The sequence below is a fragment of the Anomalospiza imberbis genome, chromosome 3 (genome assembly GCF_031753505.1).
Source record: "Anomalospiza imberbis isolate Cuckoo-Finch-1a 21T00152 chromosome 3, ASM3175350v1, whole genome shotgun sequence".
Lineage (NCBI taxonomy): Eukaryota > Metazoa > Chordata > Aves > Passeriformes > Viduidae > Anomalospiza > Anomalospiza imberbis.
Window position 1 is genome coordinate 44,866,420 of NC_089683.1, and position 21,620 is coordinate 44,888,039.

Genomic DNA, 21,620 nt, shown 5'->3' on the forward strand with positions numbered 1-21,620 from the left:
TAGGTAAGTCAGCCATCTAAAAATAAGAATTTGCAAATGTTAATAGACTGTGTATAGAAAATGTCAATCCTGGTGCAAACTCTCAACAAGTAAAGTTTAATTAGCTCCCCTTATTGACCTTCTTAGAACTGACTCCACAGAGCCTATCTTTTGATAAAAGAATAAAAGCAGTATATTTGTCCTTCATATTAGACAGAAATGGGGTGCCTGTGTTAAGAGGAAATTTCTAATGCCATCTAGAGACTCAAATGACAATGTCCTGGTTTAATGTAAATGCTTCTTCCAGGCAACAAAAGAGAGGACACGCTAATTCCTGGTGTGTTACCTCTGCTAATTTTAACATTGACTAAAATATACTGCCCTTGACCAGAGTTACAGTGCACATTCATGCATTAGGACAAGCTCTCTTTCCAAGACTTCATATTAAGATAAGCGAAATATCCCACCATCTTTAATCTATATTTGCAAATACAATGAGTCACAAAGATTTTGTAGAACTGGTGTTCCAATCTTATCAGGTCTATAATACTTGCAGCAGCACCAGAACCAAAACATTTTTAAGTATTCTTCCTTTAAAATAATGCAAGAAGCTTACGACAGCATTTATAACATCTAAATATGGAACATCTCAATTCTTTTTTGTTAGTCAATAATGCTGCATGAAATTTACCACACACATCTAAAAACCATAAAAACAAAGACTTTGGAATTAGTAACACTTTGAGTTCACTCTGAAGCAGAGGAGCACATCAAGCAGAAAATTCAAATGAGCTGGTATAAATGACAAGTAACATATATAATATGTAATTCCAGGTATATCCAGAGTCATCAAAATGTCAGACTCTGATGACTTAAATCACTTCAATTGAACAATTTATAAACCAGCACAAACGCCTTCTTTTTACATAATTTCCCTTTTTCGTCGTATAGAAATTATGTAGTATTTTTATATCTACATAGACTATACTTGTTATTATATTCAAATATAATAACAGCCATGAACATAAACACTTAGAACTTTACTCTTGCCCTATATTCTGCTATTAAAAACACTGTAGTAAATGTACAGTGTGCTAATGCAAAAATAACTGATCTTGGGACTTTAATTCTCCCTTTGAGTCAATGATCTTCTACCAATTTCAAAAGAAAAATGGTTTATAGTGATACTAACTTTCCAGTTTTAGGCTGAAGTGCTTGTGACAATCTCTTAGAATTCTCTCTTTTTAGGGAAGTTTTCACTGTACCTTACGAGATGAGCAGAGACAGGAACAAATACTCCCTTGCTAACCTTGTATTTCCTTCCAATTTTGCAGAGATAGCAGCTGCTCCTCTAACTCTGACAGAGTGATGAAGCCTGTATGATTGTACTTCTTTGCAGGACTGATACAGCTGGAGGATAAAGTACCATTAATGAAAGAAAATGAGCTTTTTCCTCAAACAGCAAGGGCTTGGTCTTCTGGTACATTGTCTTGCTCTTGGAGATCTGCTACAATCCCGTTCTTAGTCTGCAGCTAAAAAGAATACCAAAAAGATTTGTTGTATTCTATTCTTTCATCTAAGAGGGTAGCATGACTATTCCAAGAATATGCACAAGACTACAAGCACAACATCAGCAACTCCTAAATGCTGAAGGCCCAGTCATGTATCTTGCTATTACTCTTATTTTTTAACAAAAAAATTTCACACAGAATTTTCCTGAATGGTAAAGATAGAGAGAAAGGGAGAGGAACGACTTATTTAACTACACACCAACAGGACACTGTTCTTGTAAATAACATGTAGTAAAGCACACAGCAACTCAAATTAGATCTTTCCCAACACAACCTAAATCTCTTTCCTGCCTCTAGGTAAGTGCCCTCTATAACCAAGGGTTATGAATATCCAAGGTTGTTGGCTAATGTTACAAGCCACTGCAGGTCAGTGATCAGCAATCCAATTTCTGTGCAAAGTAATTAAAATGTTAGTGGTGGGCAGTAAGTAAGTAAGTATGTTCCTAAGCCCTACTGGTGACATGGCATGTCACCACCCACACTAAGGAATCAGGCAAAGAGATTTTGCTTTTTTTCAAGGAGACCAAAATGTCCATTACACATAGGCACAGCTCACATTCCACTGCCTTTCCTTGCTTTTCCTCCTCTCTATTCATCAGGGCTTCTTATTTTGGAAGATATACAGAAAGGATTAATTCAGTCAAGGCATAGGGAACTACATATCACACCCTGAGTATCATCAGGCACCAACTGAAAAAGTTACAACTGTTTTCTCTTACAAGAAAACGGGGTAAATTGAAAGATGAAGTTTATCACCAAGAGCTAAAGAGCAATGATATAAAACATTTGCTGACCCAGGAAAAATTTTCAGCAAGCTGGCCTGCAAAGTGTTATCACAGTAACTTGCTCTCCATGTCAGTGTAGCAGTGGCAGCATCAGTTTTGACTTTTCCTTTCCCAGGGCTATACAGAACCACAAAGGCAAGATGTTCACAAGATGCTGCTTTGAGGACCACAGCTATAGGTCTTTAAACTACTCATGTCTGCAGCTATAAGTAAACACCACTTAAGAGAGCAATTTTAAATAATTGGTCTGTTCAGAAAGAACCAGAATATGTCTAGAATAAAACCACTTTTATTCTGTAAGAGAATCTACACCCTACTCCAAAAGAGCTGCTTGCATATAGTTATGCCAATCAACTGCTGTGTGTAGATAAAGCACCAGCGCTATGGAGGTTCCTATCAAAAAACCCATCCAACTTCTACTGCCAGCAAAGCATGCCCACGGTCTCGTGTGTTAGTTTTATGTGGGGAGTGGGTTAGTTTTTCATTTAAGCACTGGATAGGCTGATTCTTCTGTCTCCTAGGCCAAGGGAAAAATATTGTGTATCACTAAATGTACTGTACACTGCTATGTCAGCTGCTAAGTACAACAGAAATTTTTCCCAATGTAAAAAAAATGAGCAGAATTTGGATAAAAAATTGTTATTGGAAGTATCGATGAATAAAACAGAGAGGCAAAAGCTCAATTAGAACTTAAACTGGCCACTTCTGTAAGCAGTAATAAAAATGTTTTTTATAAATACATTTATAGCAAAAGGAGGGTCAAGGAAAACTTCCATTCTTTATTGGTTACAGAGAGGAGTGTAGTTATCAAGGATGAGGAAAAGGCTGAGGTATGTAACACCTAATTTGCATCAGTTTTCAACAATAAGCCAGGTCATCCTCAGGACAATTGGCCTCCTGAGCTGGTACATGGGGATGGAGAGAAGAATAGCCCCTCTGTAATCCAGGAGGAAGCAGTTAGTAACCTGCTGTGACACTTGGATGCTCACAAGTCTACGGGACCAGATGGGATCCATCCTAGGGTGATAAGGGAGCTGGCAGAAGAGCTCACCAAGCTGCTCTTCATCGTTTATCACCAGTCCTGGCTCACTGGGGAGGTCCCAGATGACTGGAAGCTGTCCAGTGTGATGTCCATCCACAACAAGGACCAGAAGGAGGATCTAGGAAAACTACAGTTCTGTCAGCCTGGCCTTGGTGCCCAGCAAGATTACGGAACATATCTTGAGTGTGATTGAACAGACAGGACTTGCAGGACAGCTGTGGGATCAGGACCAGCCACGATGGTTTTAGGAGGGGCAGGTCCTGCCTGACCAACCTGATCTCCTTTTATGAGCAGGTGACCCTCTGTATGAGAGGAAGGCTGTGGATGTTGTTTACCTGAACTTCAGCAAGGCCTTTGACACTGTCTCTCACAGCATACTCCTGGAAAAGCTGGTAGCCCATGGCTTGGACAGAAGCACGCTTTGCAGGTAAAGAATCGGCAGAATGGCTGGGCCCAGAGAGTGGTGGTGAATGGTGCTGCCTCCAGTTGGTGGCCAGTCACCAGAGTTGTCCCCCAGGGATCTGTGTTGGGCCCTCTCTTGTTTAATATCTCTACTGATGATCTGGATGAAGGAATCAAGGGTACCATCAGTAAAGTTGCAGATGACACCAAGTTGGGTTTGACTGTCCAGTTTGCTGGATAGGAGGGCTCTGCAGAGGGACCTGGACAGGCTGGACAGATGGGCTGAATCCAACAACATGAGGTTTAACAGGGCCAAGCGCCAGGTCCTGCACTTTGGCCATAACAACCCCCTGCAGCACTGCAGGCTGGGGACAGAGTGGCTGGACAGTGCCCAGGCAGAAAGGGACCTCGGGGTGCTGACTGACGGCAGACTGAACATGAGCTAGCTGTGTGCCCTGGTGGCCAAGAAGGCCAACGGCATCCTGGCCTGTATCGGGAATAGTGTGGCCAGCAGGAGCAGGGAGGTCATTCTCCCCCTGTAGCTGGCACTGGTGAGGCCGCACCTTGAGTGCTGTGTCCAGCTCTGGGTCCTACAGTTGGGAAGGATGTTGAGGTGCTGGAGCGTGTCCAAAGAAGGGCAACAAGGCTGGTGGAAAGATCTGGAGCACAAGTTCTGTGAGAAGCGGCTGAGGGAGCTTGGGGTTGTTGAACCTGGAGAAAAGGAGGTTTCAGGGGTGACCTTATCACTCTCTACAACCACCTGAAAGGAGGATGTAGCCAGCTGGGGCTGGTCTCTTCTCCCAGGCTACAAGAGACAAAACAAGATGACACAGCCTTAAGCTGTACCAGGGGAGGTTTAGGTTGGACATCAGGAAGAAGTTCTTCACAGAAAGAGTGATTTGGCATTGGAATGGGCTGCCCAAGGAGGTGATGGAGTTACTGTCCCTGGCAGTGTTGAAAAGATTGGATGTGGCATTCAGTGCCATGGTGTAGTTCACATGAGGGTGCTCAGTAATAGGTTGGATTCAATCTCAAGGGTATTTTCCAACCTAGCTGATTCTGTTATTCTGTGAATGGGCTTACATTGCTTTTTCTTCAGCTATACACCCTACATGAGTCTCAAGAGGTGTTGAAAATACTTTCAAGTAAAGCTGTTTCAGATTAAAACAGAAGGCTGGTTTTTTTTGAGTTAAAATGTAAAAAAACTGCAACAAAACTACAAGTGTTCTGTAGTTCAGACTTCACCTACATTTTTACAGAAATGTGTTTCTTCAGAGTAGAACTAGTTATTTTCCAGACCAAAACTATGTTTTCAAAGCAAAGTCAAGGAACAGGAGAACATGGATGGGATGCTGGCCATAATCTTACAAGAAAAAAAAAAAACCCAAAACTAGTGTTACTTCACAGTAAAGCTAGAATGTTTTTCTGAATCTTTTCAATAATTCCCCAGGGATGCTGCACACATAGCAAGTGTATCATTAAATCATCTATATCACATTATGAAATATCTTATATGTCCAGAGATGCAAAGAATTTTCAAATAATTCATGGCTAACTTGCTAACATAGTTTTGAAGTCCAGTTACCAGTGAAGACTTTCTTACCTCACTTTTCACTTTGTCATGGCTGCATGAAAAGCTATGGCATAAATCCATTCCCATTTGAAAGCAGTTTACTTGGTATATTTATTTCTAGCTACAAAAACTAGACTGAAGTGTTGGAGATTTTGAACCACACTCAAAGGCATAAACATACTGAGACTACCTGGCACATACCACCACTAGCTAAACTAAGTTATTTGCAAGTGTGGGGTTTAAAGCTTCACACAAGGAATTTTTTAATAACTTGTGAAATCAGATTTCATGCTAGCTACATGTCATTTTGCAAATTTAGCATGTAGCTGTATAATTCTTAGTTTCATTATGTTACACATTAATTGAAACAAGGTAGTGAAATTCCTGCTTTTCAGCTACACTGGTGAAAAAATGAACTTCAAAAATTTGCATGAACTTCTGGATGTGACTTGACAGTAAAAGCTACAAATTTTCCAACTGGTATCTCAAGCTGCAATGACCTTTCACTGCAGAACACACAGTAAGGAAAGCACATACCATGCAAAATAGAAAAAAGAAAAAAGCTGCTACTCACATTTTGTAAGGGAAAGTTCCAAAAGTGCATTGCCACAACAACTACTTTAGTATACAAACTGACAGTTTATTTCTTAAGCCTATCTAGAGTACTTTCAGAGCAAATTAACAAATCTGTGATTTTACAGAGCACAGAAAAAACAAGCGCCTCAAAACTGGATATTTCTTTGTTCTAAACTTTAAGCCCAGAGTACTGAATCCCCAATTCAGTGAGTCAGTGAAGGAAACAGACTTCGGAATTGAAATTACTTTCATAATGGCTAATAAAAATTACAAAATTTTAAAGAAATAGATGTGATATTTAAGATGTAGCTCACCCAGTACCACAAAGGCAAACAAAATTAAAACTTAAGAGCTTTGCTTTAGACACTAGTATAAGTTTTGACCCTGCACATTTACAATTCAGCTTCATTTTCTCACAATGTCAAAAGGGGAAAGAAGAAAAAAAAAAGCCCTCATGCTGTTGATACTAAGTTACTGATCCCTTTTTATTTTGGGGATTGTTCCTAAAACTGTTTGGACTGTAAGTTAGTGAAGCCACTGCACAACACCAAGCAGATGTTTAGTTCTGAGCTTCAGTTTAAATTTCTAGCAGGTGACTACTATTGCTGCAACAAGCATTTTTGGTTTGTCCTCCTTTGTTCTACCTCCAGTTCCTACTTGCCCCGTAACAGCACAGGATGTAAATACAAAAGCAAGTTACAAAGAGTTAAAAAGTTATTACTCAGCCAAGCTGTGATTCCCGTCCACTTTAGCCTGAGGCAAACCTAGGCTAATTAGACTCAGGTTAACCTGCAATGAGAAAAGGTCAAGCTACATTGCATTATTTTGCATTTGCTTTGGGCTAGATGAATGCACATTATTCAGTGTTCACAGCTCATCTTATGAACAGTAACCTCACTGTACACCCTTTACAAACAATCAAACAAATCTGGTTTTAAGACTCAAACCCATGTGTTGAGACAAAATACGGTTACAGTACACTGCCACTGGCAATACGATGGCAAGCAGCTGAAAATTTAGCACACAGTTTTGCTTTCCCGTAGTTTTGCTTTCCCGGTACTAAAAAAAAAGAAAGAAAGAAACAAAAGAACCCCATTACTGTACAGCTAAATACATGCTAAAACCATGGAAGGAATTAATAGAATTTCCACTGTAAGTGCCACTGGAAGACTGTTTAACATCTGCCCACCTCTTCTCATGTAGGATTTAAATCTACTTTGTTGTTGAATTGCTAGAAAAATGACACACTTTTTGTAAGTGTAGATTATAATTTCAAGTGAGATACTCCTACAACCTGCACCCAAATGAAAACTGAAATTAATTTCATGACAGCTTGGAAAGTTCCACTTACTTAAAGAAAATAGACTTTTTTTCCATTAAAGCATCCTTCAACTCTACCAGATTCAAATGTCCATTCTATAAGTATTTTATTCTATATGAATTCACACGTGTCTTTGGAGGTCCCAAGGTGAGCTCAGTAGTCCACAACCAGGAAAAATCTCCTCTGCTCCTGATCAGAGGTCTTCATTTTGGAAACCTTTGGAAAAGGTTGCAGAAACCTTTTGAACAATATGCAATCGTTGAACAGCAGAAGGTGCTACAGAAAAAAAAGAAGAAAGTATGGGAGGAGAGGGAAAAAAAATGAAGAGTAAAAAGTGTCTTAAGGGAGTTGGTTCTTTGTCTCCAAAAGTAACATTTCTTCTTACAAAAATGCATCAAAACACCACCCCATCAGGCCACACTTCTGTATACAGGGTCTCTTGGAGGGTTCTAGACAGAGTAAGAGGAAATGAGAGTGGCTCAATTTACATTTCCACTAGGAATCAACACAGGGAAAGCCCCCTGTCTCTCTGGCTCCAGGACCACAGAGCAGTCTTCCACTTTTATCAGCTGGTGCTTCTCTCCTTGGCTGAGTGAAAGCTGTGTGTCAGGAGAGGGGCCCTACACTAGAAAAACAAATTCAATTTTAGGATATTCACTACTAGCAGGATTCCCACAGACATGAATAGAGTTAAAACAACGATTTAAAAACATATAGAAAAAGATAATAAAAAAGTCACTTCACTTAGCTCTTTCTTTTACAACAAAAGACAAAGAGTGGAATAAAGACACACAGAAGCTAGGAGATGAAACCAAAACCCAGAACTCAGTCCACGTAGTCTCCTTCACAGCTATGAAAGGAAGAATAATTCTTTTTTTGTCAAATTATCTTACCAGAGTTGAAGAGAAAAATCTTTTATCTCCCTCTATGCTCTTGCTTTGGAAGAAAAGTATCAAAATGTTGACTATTTAAGTTGCTACAAAAGGACCCTATTGCATGGATTTTTAAAAATGTCACTTCATTCATTACAATCCAAGCACAGCACAGAACAAGTAATGACTGTACATGCATAGCTCACTTACAAAATTAATTATTGGTCCTAATAATGTCTAGAGCAACCCTCTGAAATTCTTGCAGTTTGCCCAGTAGGCTCATCCCTTAATAACTGACATGATGTGACAGACATTCAGCACAACGTGTGAGGATTTGACTACACCATTCCCATTGTGAACACTAATTCACTGCTGCACTCTTGCAGGCTGCACTGAAAACCTTCCCCACCTTGTCACTGTGAAGGACTAATTACGTCACTTAAAACTGGAAGGAAAACTCTTCTAATCAAGGATCAACTTTGGCATCTGCTTTTACATTCATTCTAACCTCGCTTTTCAGTATGCACACGGGCACATGCATAGGCAAATTCTTCCAAAAAATCATTCAAATTAGAGGAGAACTTGGGCCAAAAGTACATCTGTTTTCATTACAAGAACCTGCCCAATGGAATTATTCTCTTCTCTGCAAGATCTTGGAAATAAATTGAGAGTGAGCTTACAGGCATACATAAAGCTACAGAACAGTAAAGAACAGTACACATATCCTTAAACAGTGCAACATCTTCTGCTATGGCCAAACTGCTCTACTGATCTCAAACCATTTATGATTTCTACTTGGATCTAATAAGCAACAACCAATAAATACTGATTTATTTTGGACTTTTAAACTATTCAAAAGGACTTTTCTTTCTCTAATGAAGCAGAACAGATGTCACATACTACAACCTGTTGTTTGAGATTGCTCTCTATCCCTGTGTGCTCTCTAAACACCAGTAATAGTTTAAACAAAGATGGAATCAAAACAAACAGGACACAAGTGACAATGAGTGTCAGCATTATCTTGCAGATTAAAATATACAAATACAAGAAATGGAGTTGTGCTTCTTTGGAGAACCATCTCATCACACCTACTCTCATATAAGCAGATTTCTGCTTCTCAAATGTGACGAATGACAGAGTGCCCAATGGCAACATTCCCGTAATTCGTCCATTTAGCATCGGCACCATTTCTACACATCTTTGCTTTGTGACAATGCTCGATCTGCATCAGAAGTTCACTTCCACATTTTATCATGTTTTATTCTATATCAAAGTGGGCAAAACACATAGCATTCCTTGGAGAACTCAAAGCCAGAAGTCTACTACTTCAATACATATTATGTACAAAGACTGCACATACAATACAGCTAGGATTTCTATTTGTTTACTTTCCTCTGGTGGCTTGTAGGAGCAGTAATTCACTTCAGGACTTCATTTTTAGTCTGGTCCAAGCAAAAGAACTGATGCAGAACTGCAAAATTCTTTGAATTCTGAAACATAATACTAAGGTTAATCAGGCCAGAGAGGCAAATTTTTTCACTAATATGCACATGTAACTCTACAAGAGCTTTCTTCTTTCCTCTAAACAAGCAAAAGCTTACTTAGGAAGAAAGTCCTTACAAAGGCCTTTCCTCCTTTCTGAGCCTGCTACAGTGCTTCTGTCTGACTTTCATCATCAGAGCAGCCTCATGAGTAAAGATACTCTTTCAGTGCTGAAACCACTTTACTAACCCAGCTTTGGTTATGCAAGTCTTGGTGTCTCTTCTGTGGTGGTGCATGTATCTGGGGAAAAAAAATCTGCTCTCTTTTTTTAAGAGAAAGATTAAGAGAATAGTTCAATTTAAGTTCTCACAAGACCAACCCTGTATGCCTGACTTATGTCTGATCTCAACTTCTGTAACAGCAAAGTCCTCAATGGACTTCTGGTATTTCCCTCCCACATCCACTTCCCTACACTGATCCAAAATGATCCCCTCATACAATAAAGTGACTACAGAACTTAAGATTCAGTAGTGATGCCTGCACACCTGAAACACTGTCAGCACTCATCATTCATCTCCCTCCTGCAGAGCTCCTCAAAAAGGCAACCACTGAACTTACATAGCACAGGATGCCACAGATGGTGCTTTCTGAAGCATTCATTCACTATGCTCATTAGAAAGGCTGTCCACAGCAACAAGCTTTGATACAGACATTGACATAGTAAAAACTAACTCCTGACTGACATGTAAACACACAGGCTTTTGTTCCCAAGTCCATGATACTCCAAAAATCTACATGATTCATTTTCTGTGTACAACAGATACCTACCAGAAAAGTGCCAATGAAGGCTTAAGAAGTCCTTAGGCCCAAAAGGACCCACTTTCACTCCAAAGGGCTCCAATATGCAAGAAAGCATGGCAAGCAGCCACAGCTTTCCCTCTGCAGCTTCCTGCAGCCTTCTACACATGCTGAACCCCAAATGGCAAGCACTCTGAAGATTAAGAACAGACACCTTAGCTTGGTGTGTTGCAGAAAGTCAGCAAAGAAAGAAAGATCAGATTCAACTTGTGGCAGCCAGTGCTGCCGGCATGACACACGGCAAGACCGTAAACCAGCTGGTGCTCCAGGGGAACTGCAGGCTTTGTGCCCAGGAGTATCACATTACAATAGTCAGGAGAAAAGTGATGAATAGATAAGTAATTGAGGTCAGGTCAGCCTCTGACAAGGGAGAGTTTTCTGTCAGCAAGAGGCAAGAGAAAACACTCTTTGTGAATGCTAAGCTCTTGTAGAGCAGATGGGGACGCTCCCGACAAAGTCACATGCCAAACACACGGCAACTTTGTAGGGCTCTAACAATTTTCCAGATACCATCACCATTATCACCTCCATCTTACCCACATTTGGCTTCAGTTTACACTCCCTCTTTCCCAAAACCTCAACTTTGATTCTTCTTGGTTGTAATTTATATCCTATCCTTTCATGTATACATCATTTGCCTACTGCCAACACACACATCTACAGTCAGCTTGCCTACTGGTCTGTAGAGAAAAGAATTCCCCAATACCAGAGACCTAGCAAGGGAGCTGCAGATTTACATCTTTATTTCTGTTATGCACCTTTACACAAATGGTGAAGGAAGGAATATTAGGAAAATATTTAGGGTCCACCACTCATCTCTGACGAGACAGCTTTCAAAAAGGAAGCAAGGCCAAAGAGCCAGTCATCCCAAAAATGGTTCCTAATGGATGTGTGTTTTTACATGACTGATGTTTCTCTCAAGAAGTGCAAAGAAAGAAAGCCTGGTTAAGCCACCTGCTACTGCAGAAGCAGAAAACAAAATGTTTGGAGAAACCTCATAACACGGTGTATTCCCACCAAACCTAATGCTGCTCACAAGCTGAAAATGAATTGACACATACATTGTTATGTAACGCAGCATGACAAAGAAATTGTATTTCTTCAGGTTTTGTTGAAGGTGACACTTCCTTCTTTTCTTACAAAACACTGCAAACTGTCACTCAAATTTCTAATCCTCTGCTCTCCCTGCCTGTTCCAGCAGTAATCCTGCAGATGGCACTAGGGACTAAGAAATTTCTTTCATATTTTTCTTGTCGGAGGTCTTTTACTCTGTATTCATTTCATGTTCATTGAATTGTACCATAGAGCTCATCTTTTAAGCATCTTGATTACTTCAAATCGATAAAAATTACCCTGTCCTCCTGCTGCACCTTTAAGATTTCTTAAGAAATTTCTGAAAAAAAACCCCTTTATTCACCAAATATTAGACATCTGTAATAGCATAAAAATAAAATAATGGATGGATAACACCAGTAATTTAAGTAAAATGGCATATTTAACAGAGGAAACAAAGCCTATTATTGACACATAAGACTGAATAACAAATGAACTCACATAGCAGACAGAAATGTGACTTTAAACTTATGATGGTGCACTGTTGCTCCTTTGAGATACCCAGAAGAGGAATTCATTCAAATTTCATCTTTCACGCTTTCTATGAAGCTATTCCTATAAAATTTAAAATTCACTGTTCCCATAATCATCTGTGGCTTGATTATCTCACAGGATGCAGCACACTCATCTGAATTGGAAAGATACTTTTCTTCTTGCTCAGTGCACCTTTTTTAGCTAGACAGATGGTACAGCAGTTTCAGAGCAGAAAGTTAAGTATCTGACAAACAGCTGGAAGATTTTAAGCATCCCACTTACCCTGTCTGGGAGGGCAGCCATTCTCATCTCAGTTTATCTGAGATTCTTCAGACAAGGTATTTTAAAAAGAGCAATGAAATGCATTCAGTTCCTAAGGCAAATTAATTTCAGAAAACCTATAGAAGTGACTGAGCATGACCTCAGCTATCCTTAAAAAGAAAATAGATCTGTAATCTTCTCTTTTTATGGCCAAGATAAAACCAGTTGCTAAAATATTCAAGGCATACTTGACACCTATTCACCTCACAATGCTAGATAGACAGCCTGTGAAAGACAGACACATCCTTTCCTACACTGATCTCTACATTAACATGAAATGATCATGAAATAGAGAAGGATTGCTCCTGCCAGATGCCAACACTTGAGCTCCCCTAATGTCTCAATCATCGAGTGAGGGGGTGAAGAGAGAACATCTAGACAGAAACCTGAGCTCATTATTTAGAAGCTCTCTTCACTGGCTGATTGCAGAACTACATCATAAACGAAACCAATGTGTAGTAACAGCAAAGAAGGACAACTACAATATGCAAGGCCATTCACCCATATTTTGGAATCAAGGGGAGAAACAGAGAACTGTATAAGCTTTTTTCATTTCAGCTAAAAGAGAAACCAGCAGAGAGTTGGAGGAACCTCAGGTGGTGCTCCAGAGTTTAGAAGCTCAGCTGCTACTTCAGATGCAGAGACAAGAGTGTCCTTACAAACTGCCAGCACAAAGGAAAGTAGTCACTTCTCCAGAACAAGGCAGCCTTGCTAAGGAACTTAAATATGCACTGAGAGTGCACAATAAACCACCTCCATCAGTGAGTTAGATCAAACAGAAAACACACCCAAAATGAAGAAAATACCTGTTTTTTTTCTTCTCCTGGATTAGGGAGTTACAGTAGTTCACAGAAAGGTCAGACCAACATCATACATAGCCAAAGCACAGGAGGGACAGGCAAGAGCAGGGAAGAAAAGAGCATCACCTCTCCCTTTCAGCAGCAATGGCCAGCAGACCAACTCAGCTGCTTGTGAAACCACAATCCAAGACTTCTCTGGCCAACTCTACTTCTTGCATTCAACACAATGAGCTTAAAGTCTCTTGTTAAAACTATCCTACTGCATCACTTAAGAGCCAACCAAAATAAAAAGATCTCTCTCATGCTTTCTATGCAGTACATCCAGAAAGATTTTCAGTTAATAAAATTATTTATCTACAAGTTTTTCCTGAATCATTAAAAAACAAGCTCATAAAAGTATTAATCATGTTCTTGTAGATGCAAAGATAATTTTTTCTGCCTTAAATTTTTTCTTCCCAAAAGAGGTAATTAAAACTCAAACAACAATAATACAGCAATAATAAATATATTTTATGTATTAATCCTATACAGAACAAATGGAATTGATACTAAAATGAGAAAAGAAAAAAAATTGGTTTATTTCTGAACTCCAATGTCTATATGGGTCATTGACACAGGGATAGACACAATGGCTTGACACAAACAACATTTTCCATAATAATCCTCCATTTCAGTACAGCCTTCATTTGTTGTTCACAAAAATCACATTTCTTTGTGTTTTTCTTGCTCTCTCCCATTTCTCCTCTTCCAGAGTTCCTTTGAACCAGAAGATTGATAAGCAAGAATGTACTAACGCAAAAAGTAAAAGGAATAAAACTCATCAGAGCCCACTATAACCAAGAACTTCTCTTGCCAAAGGAAAAGCTTTGCAAAAGTTTTAAGTGTAAGAATTGTTACAAGAGCCAGTAAAAGATTTCAGATGAAGTATTAAATCCCTCAGCAAATCATGGGTCTAAAATTGAAAGCAACTCACTACAAAATAGAAAGCTAATGCATTAAATATTTTTAAGTCCCAACCAACTAGGAAAGCACTTCCAATTCCTGCATAAAAGTGTATATGCAGCATGCTAATGCTTGCATATTCAGACACTACCAAGACTTCCGTATTTTTAATTAAAAGGTTCTTCCTCCCTATAATTCTTCTAGCATATTACTCATATTCCTTTTGAATTTACAAAGTTTCATGGCATTCCTTTATGTATCATATGTTATCTGAAGATTAGTATGAAAAACACTAAGTATTTCCAGCTTTACTTGACAGGTACATGCTGATGCTGAAGAAAGGCTGTCAGACTGTGTATGCACAATTCAGACATGCACTGAAGACAAATGAAGTTCATGAACTGCTGTCCATAAGGGGAGCTGCTTGTCCACTGACCTACATCTTTCTGTTGTTTTCAATTTAAAGTTATGAAAAGAGCATGTATGGTTCTTAGCTTTCAAAAGCACAACACAGCCAAAAACCTCTTGGAACTACCGGAACGCTCTGGATGCAAACTGGAGTTGTTTCATGCATCTTTAATAAGCTCACTGTGATGAGCCCTCAGTGTGCACACACTCCACCCTGACTCCTCTTCAATCTGACTTCTGTAACATACACCTCTTCATTTTCCTTCTGAAACCTGTGGGTTTCTTAGCCTCCTTGACTCCTTCCTCCCTCATTAACTGTTTCTCTAATAATTTTCTGCTAACACTCCAATTCCCCACTCGCTAGAAAACCTGTCAGGAGCCTTTTCCTGTGCTTGAAAATCTACTTTGCCCCTGGCTTGGCACATTTCATCCAAGCTGCCTGGTGTTCTTTTTGCCATTATCAAGCAATCAACTGAATCAACTTTTGCCAAAACTGAGCACCAAACTTCTTTTCCAGGGGACCTTATGCTTTTTTTCTTACTCTATATAATATATTTCAGCTGTTCATTGAAAGCAATAAAATTAATAGCAAAATAAATAACTGTCACTTTAAAAAAAGCCAACACAAAAAACCCCAAACAAAAATAAAACCAAGCACCTTTTCAACACTTTCATCAGCAAACAGAAGTCTGCATCTAGTGCATTCAGGCTATTTGCCTCAGGCAAGCAAGACCTCTGCATGGTATGTCATCATCATTTTGTGCTTTAAAAACCATTAGTGAGCATGCTTCCTTAAAATAGCATAGAATATTGTCACCTGGAGATTACCTTCTGCCTCAGTCTGAAAATGTGTTAGGACCACTTGTGCATGAAGCAAAAAAAAATAAATCAAGTTGGATGCAATTTTCTTTACATACAAAATAAACAAATACTTTTTTTTCCTTTTTCATAGGATGCCAATAAAAAGTTCCCATTTACTTAGCATTGACTTTGAATATCTCCATAAATAATGTTTCCAGTATTTTACATCCCAAACTGCACTTCTATTAATGACCTAGTAATATTGAGTTTGTAACAGCCAAGACAATCTTATATCATTTGTAGTGAAAAAAATTAAGCATTTTCTGAGTTAACTTCTAGTAGTGTTTGAACAGAGGAATTCACAATAGCAGGTAGTAAAAATGTAAAAAAAAAAAAAAAATCACCAAAACATCACAACAAAACTGAAGTTTATCAGTTGTACAACATCGTGGTTAAGTTCCGATCACATGCAACTACCCACATTTAGGTTTTCTGTGAGCTCTTCAGTTAATATTTCAGCTCTTGCACCCTGGTAAGCAGAGGCTCCAGGCTAGGACATTAGGTTTTTTTGGCTCCGCAGGGGCATTTCCACAACACATGGACTGGGAAGCAGAACATGAACACGTGTCTGATCCCAAGGTATCTGGGGCATTATGCTCCTGCCATGTTCTGAGTCCATACCCCTACATAGTGCTGTGCACACCAAGTTGCCACAATTTGCCCAGGAGAAAGACTTGCCAACAGCCACACAGACAGAATGAAGAACCCAGCCTAGGCCTCTCATGTGAGCAGTCAGCACTTGAGCCACTGGGAGAGCACAAGTTCAACAACTGAACTAATCTAACTTAGCATCCCACTCTCAAAAGATACAAAAAATTAAAATATATTATAAAAATTTAATAATGGGATAATTTTGCTCTCTCCCATTGACTGCAGGCATTGAAATCTGGTATTCTGGAAGATTATTAGAAAACTAAAAATACTTGCATATTAAAAAAAGTATGAAGATGGGGATTTTAAAAGAGACTCTTTTAGTGATATCTCTCCCATAAGATACTGTAAGAATGTTCTCATAAAAAATCTTTGCTAGAGGCAATTTCTCCTCCCTCTTGTTCTTCAACTAGCCTTCCAAAAATTCTTTCAAGTAATTAACACAATTAAAGGCACAATGATGAAAGCTAACTTAAAAAAAAAAAAAAAAAAAAGAAAAAAGAAAAGGAAAAGGAAAAAAAAAGCTTAATGGCTGAACTCTTTACCCTACTTTATTTTGTGAATGTATCTTTTATTGTAACTTAAGACACTACTAAATAAATGGCAGCTTGGCTACAATAGTCACACATGGGAAAACACAATTTAGGTTTGTTACTCTCTCTTCTTCATAAATCAGTCGCGGGCTCAGTTTAAACACATGCCAAATATGACCTAAATGTATCACATCTTCAACAAGTAATCATACTTGGTTCAATCCCCGCAGCCCACAAGCCAACGATTAGGTTACCTTCTTGTAATTGTATCTAGTTATATGCATACATGAGAAACAGTTTAGGCAAAGGGAATTCGTACTGCGATCAGGATATGAAATTAACACCAATAAACCTGGCTCTGTATTTTGCACATTTTCTACAAAATTTCATACATCCTGTTATCAGTGCCTCATTTGGTTTTACATTAAATTTCTCCTCAACAACTTCAGAAAGCAATGTGTTTCAATGGGTCCTAATCTTTCTCTTCCACAGCAGACAGGAAAATATGTTTCTGGTGATATCTTCTAACTGTCCAAGCTGATCCCTGAAATGCTGGACACAAACCAGAAATCAAAAGCAAAATAGCAGACTTGTTCAATGGAGCAGGATACAACAGCCTATTAGAGAATTATGCAGCAAATATTATCCCTCTCCACTGCTAACATAGTAAAAGCTCCTCAGGGAACAGCTTAACTCACCTGGAACTTAATTTAAAATTTAAAGATTTAAAGCCTAAAGTAATTAATTAAAATAATTTAGATCTCTTGTGAAAGAATAATTCATCATTCACAGGGGAAGAATTTAAAATTCTACACATCAACAAATGATGACGTTTTTGAGGTAATCTAATGCAAAATTCGATTTTAAAATAAAATTAGATCAGGTATGGAAACACAATAGGCTACCCACACCATAACAAGTCTGCAGGCTTCTGCCTTTTGAGTCTCAGTAGCAAAAATAAATATTCAACATTCTGTGAATTCATAAAAATCATAAAAGGGAAATTTATAGCTAAAAGAGATCTAGCTCACTCTTTCTTTAACACTGTCTAGAGCTAGACTAGCTCTGAAATGTTTCTTTAGCACACAAATGAGGAAAGGGGTTTCCATTCTTGATATGGCAGTGTAAAAAACATCTCACAATTACTCATAATAAAGCTAAGACTAAACATGTATAAGGTCTGAGTATCTCCTGTCTTTAACAATATACATTTGAAATTATAAAACACATAAAACTTGCACAACACCACCCCCTGAAGTGGAGGGTTTTTTGGTTGTTGGGGTTTGTTAAACCATACAGCTACACTCTCCCAGATATTAGCAACACCTTCACAGGTTTCACATTTACATTACACTCCTTAGCATTGCAACATTAATTCTATGTAGATTTAAAGTACTAATTTGTCTTTAAACTTCTTCAATGTATTTTCTTGTTTTTCTAATGCTTCCATTTATAAGAAGGGCTTATATTTGTTTGTCTCCAGATTGAACACATGGGGAACAAATCTTGAAAGCAAAGACACTATACAACATCAGAGACTTTTGCTTTTGAATGCCTTTGGAAAAAAAAAAAGAAGATTGAAAATTGTTTCATGAGGATCAGTGACAGTAGTTGGTAAGCATTTCAGTTATTAATGAGCTTAAACAGATTTTCTTCACAATGTCAGAACAATGGTTCTTCCTCTCAATAACACTCACTGTTACGGTTCCTTGTCTACCACTCCTTTTACTATAGCCATCGAAAATCAGGACAAAGGCTTAAATGGCAGATTTCCTAAGGCAAACCAGTGTGTACATGATTCCCAAACTGCTCAGTAAGACTTGTTTACCCAGAGCTCTATCATGGGAGAACATGAAAACAGCTTTCAATATTTAATATCTACATGCACACCAAGGTAATCTGAAGTTCTGCTACCACCCAAGGACAATATATTAATCCAAACTTGATATTTCTAGGAAGTAAATCACCTAGCAATATAACAGAAGAAGAAAAGAGAAGGGAACAATTATTGTCATGAAGACACCTCAACTACTAGTTGCAATGCATGTTTACATCTTAGCAGCTACCTGAAAAAGTTTTTTCTAAATTAACTACTAGGAAGATGGTATATGTGAAAGAACACTGGGGATTGAGGATGAGACCTGTGAAAACTAGAAATCAAAGCCCTCCAATGAAAACATATTCAAAGGAGCTAACCGCAGAACATTTGTGCAGGCAGAGCACAACAGCCCATCCCATTTCTGCGTCCATGCTTGGAATGCGACACAGAGCTCTGCTGCTGACCACCTACATTCACAGTTATGGACGTACACTGTGATTGTGAGCTGGTTCCTTACGAGAATAAGCCTGGCTCAGCCCCAAGGAGCAGCTCCTCCAGGCTTGGATCACCATGCACATGGCAAGGAAGTGGAGGGATGAGGGATGCATGCTCCCACTGTGAATCTCACTGCTGCTCTGGGAAGCATGGGAACATTGTGCTGTAGGATGGCATCCACCAACAGTGCTATGTTTGAATTAATTAGAAAAAAACCCCAATCTCTTGAAGTTTCATTCATGATTTTCGGCTACTAAAATTTTATCATTCCCTGACAAGCCCCTGTAAAAGACTCGGAGAGATTCAAGGGAACCCCTAAAGTCTTAGAAGTAGAAAAGCAATCAAGAAGGTGAATTTTCAGTTGGTGCTTTATTTGAAAATAAATTCAAACCAGGAAAAATTAACTTCAGCCCTCTCAAACTGTCAAAGGAATGAGGATGACAAATAAAAGAAAGTATAACCTCACACATGCCCTCAAACAAAAACTGTATGTTAGGACACTCCAGCCCTGCTCCCCCACAAAAATCCACAGGCAGAAATGTGATCCCAAGTGATTCACAAACAAACAAATAAGGCCATGTTTTTGTTGCTATAACATAACACAGTACTTTTTTTTCCCTCTGATGTAATTCTTATAACATTATTTTGGAATCTCACTATTTTAAACTTGGTTGCTACAACACGTTATAGTCATTACATGGATTCATTTCCTACTTTCCAACTGGCAAGACTACTTGTTTCAGTTTTATGAAGTTATATCATGGACAAAAGACACATAAAATATACTATAAATTCTAATTGTAGAAACTCCTTTAATGCCTTCCATTCCTTGAATAAAAGAAGGAGGACTGGAAGGAGGACTTCTCCCTACAATTACTCTAAAGGTCTCCATGGTTCCAGCTTTCTCAAGTTTTCTGAGCCTTATTTCTGAAAATGATCTTTTCACATTATTACTCCTACTGAGAGAGGACATCTGATTTCTTACAGAGTCTCTCAATGACTCCCATACTATCTAAACTTACAAATAATCAGAAAGTGACATTCTTCCAGTAGACAATAAAACATGGAATACAGAGCCTCTCTGGTACTTCTGGTTTTAACAACTGGGGATGAAGAACAGATGATGAATTGGCCCATTAATGCTTCAGCATCACTTCCATGAGGCAGCCATGAGGTCTGGGGAAGACTTGTTTTTCCTGTAGATTAATTTTTAATCGCTAAAATATAGTCATACCAGACATATCACATTCAGAAGCCAACTTCTAAAAGAAAACCAAATAGGAACTTCATAATGTAGCATTAAAATCACCCAAATCCTTTTAAAATATGTACACAGTATACCTTCATCTTCACAAACCACATTAAATAGCATTTAATGAAAGCATTTGAGAATCAGAGACTGGAAGGTCACTGGAGTAAAAACTTTACCCTTTTATAACAAGCATGAGCATAAGATGCACTGGTATATCAAAGGAACCTTTAGTTTCTAGCCTATGAAAATATATGAATTTTCATAATAGAAAAACACAGTGGCTCTGTCATATTCAACCCCAAAGTTCAACACTAATTTAACAGGAAAACAATGGATCTTTAGGAGAAAAACCCCCACCCACTAACAAACGTATGCTAGCACAGTCATTTTTTAAATGTGCAAAAGAGGCAATTTTTCCACTTTTGGCTTTGCTTGTGTATTTGGCCTAACAATTTTCATTTAGCTCCTAACAAGTTGAACTTTCTGTTAAGTCTGATTAAAAGCAGTCTTACCAAATCAGCTAATTATGGTGCTTCTACTACTGGCTAATCATTCATATGACAACCAGCCACAAAGAGTGTTGGCATGGACCATTTACCCTCAAATTGCCTTAACCTGGACTATGCATTTGCAGGATGGGTCTACAGAAGCACAGCCTGCTACAAACCCAGTCCTGCTTTATGACTGAAACACAGAATCTTTCTTTCCATACTTTTTTTTTTTTTTTTTTAGGTGCAATAGGTAATCTATTTCCAGGAGCAATGACAACATATAGATGTATCAACCCTTTGATTATGATTATTTTATGGAGAGTGCTGAACAGGCAGTTAATGAAAAAGATAGCGGTCATACAATTAACTTTGCACCAGGAGTGTGAAGATCTAGAAAAAAAATAATGGGAGCTGTTAGTGAGAATGATATTTTTCTTTAAAGAGTACAAATTCAATAAAATTAATTAATTGTACATGTTTAGTGGCAGCTATCAAGTCAATCAGTTCACACTTATAGGATCATTTAACCAATAATCAAAAATAATTTACACTTGATCTTGAAGAAATCTTCTTCTAAAGGGAGTACTTTTTGAAACAAATTGGAGATGAAGGCTAAAGGGTTTGTCTGTTCCTATTTTTACCTAGAAAAATAAACCTAAATCAGCGGTGCCATGGTGTATGACTTCCTTCTCTAGCTGGGAAAAAGGAGGGAAACAAAACAAACTAGATGTAACAAAGTATAAGTGTTCATTTTATTGAGAAACGGAGGATTACTTTCAGGACCTTGTCTTTCCCCAAAATGGAAGAGCTGCCATAGAATACAACCAACTAGTGCTATTTTGAAGAAAGGAATTGGGGGAATGAAAAAGGAAATGGGAATAACCATCACTTGTAATTTATGTGTAAAAGAAATGAGAAAGATGAATGCAAAAGCTGGAGCTCCTGATGTTTCTTTAGGAATAGCTGAGGATTGAAGAAAAGATAACTATGGCTCACCTG

The 21,620-nt window shown here is 38.4% G+C and overlaps 1 protein-coding gene and 1 long non-coding RNA gene across 6 annotated transcripts in view; both read right to left on the reverse strand.

Annotated features, from left to right (window-relative positions):
* PDSS2 (decaprenyl diphosphate synthase subunit 2) overlaps positions 1-21,620 on the reverse strand; it is a 112,473-nt gene that overhangs the window by 82,455 nt on the left and 8,398 nt on the right. The window lies entirely within an intron of this gene.
* LOC137470628 (uncharacterized) lies at positions 7,339-12,999 on the reverse strand. The gene is made up of 2 exons (XR_010997166.1): positions 12,331-12,999; positions 7,339-7,525 (listed from the first exon to the last, which is right to left on the reverse strand). It is a non-coding gene; the product is annotated as an uncharacterized lncRNA (long non-coding RNA).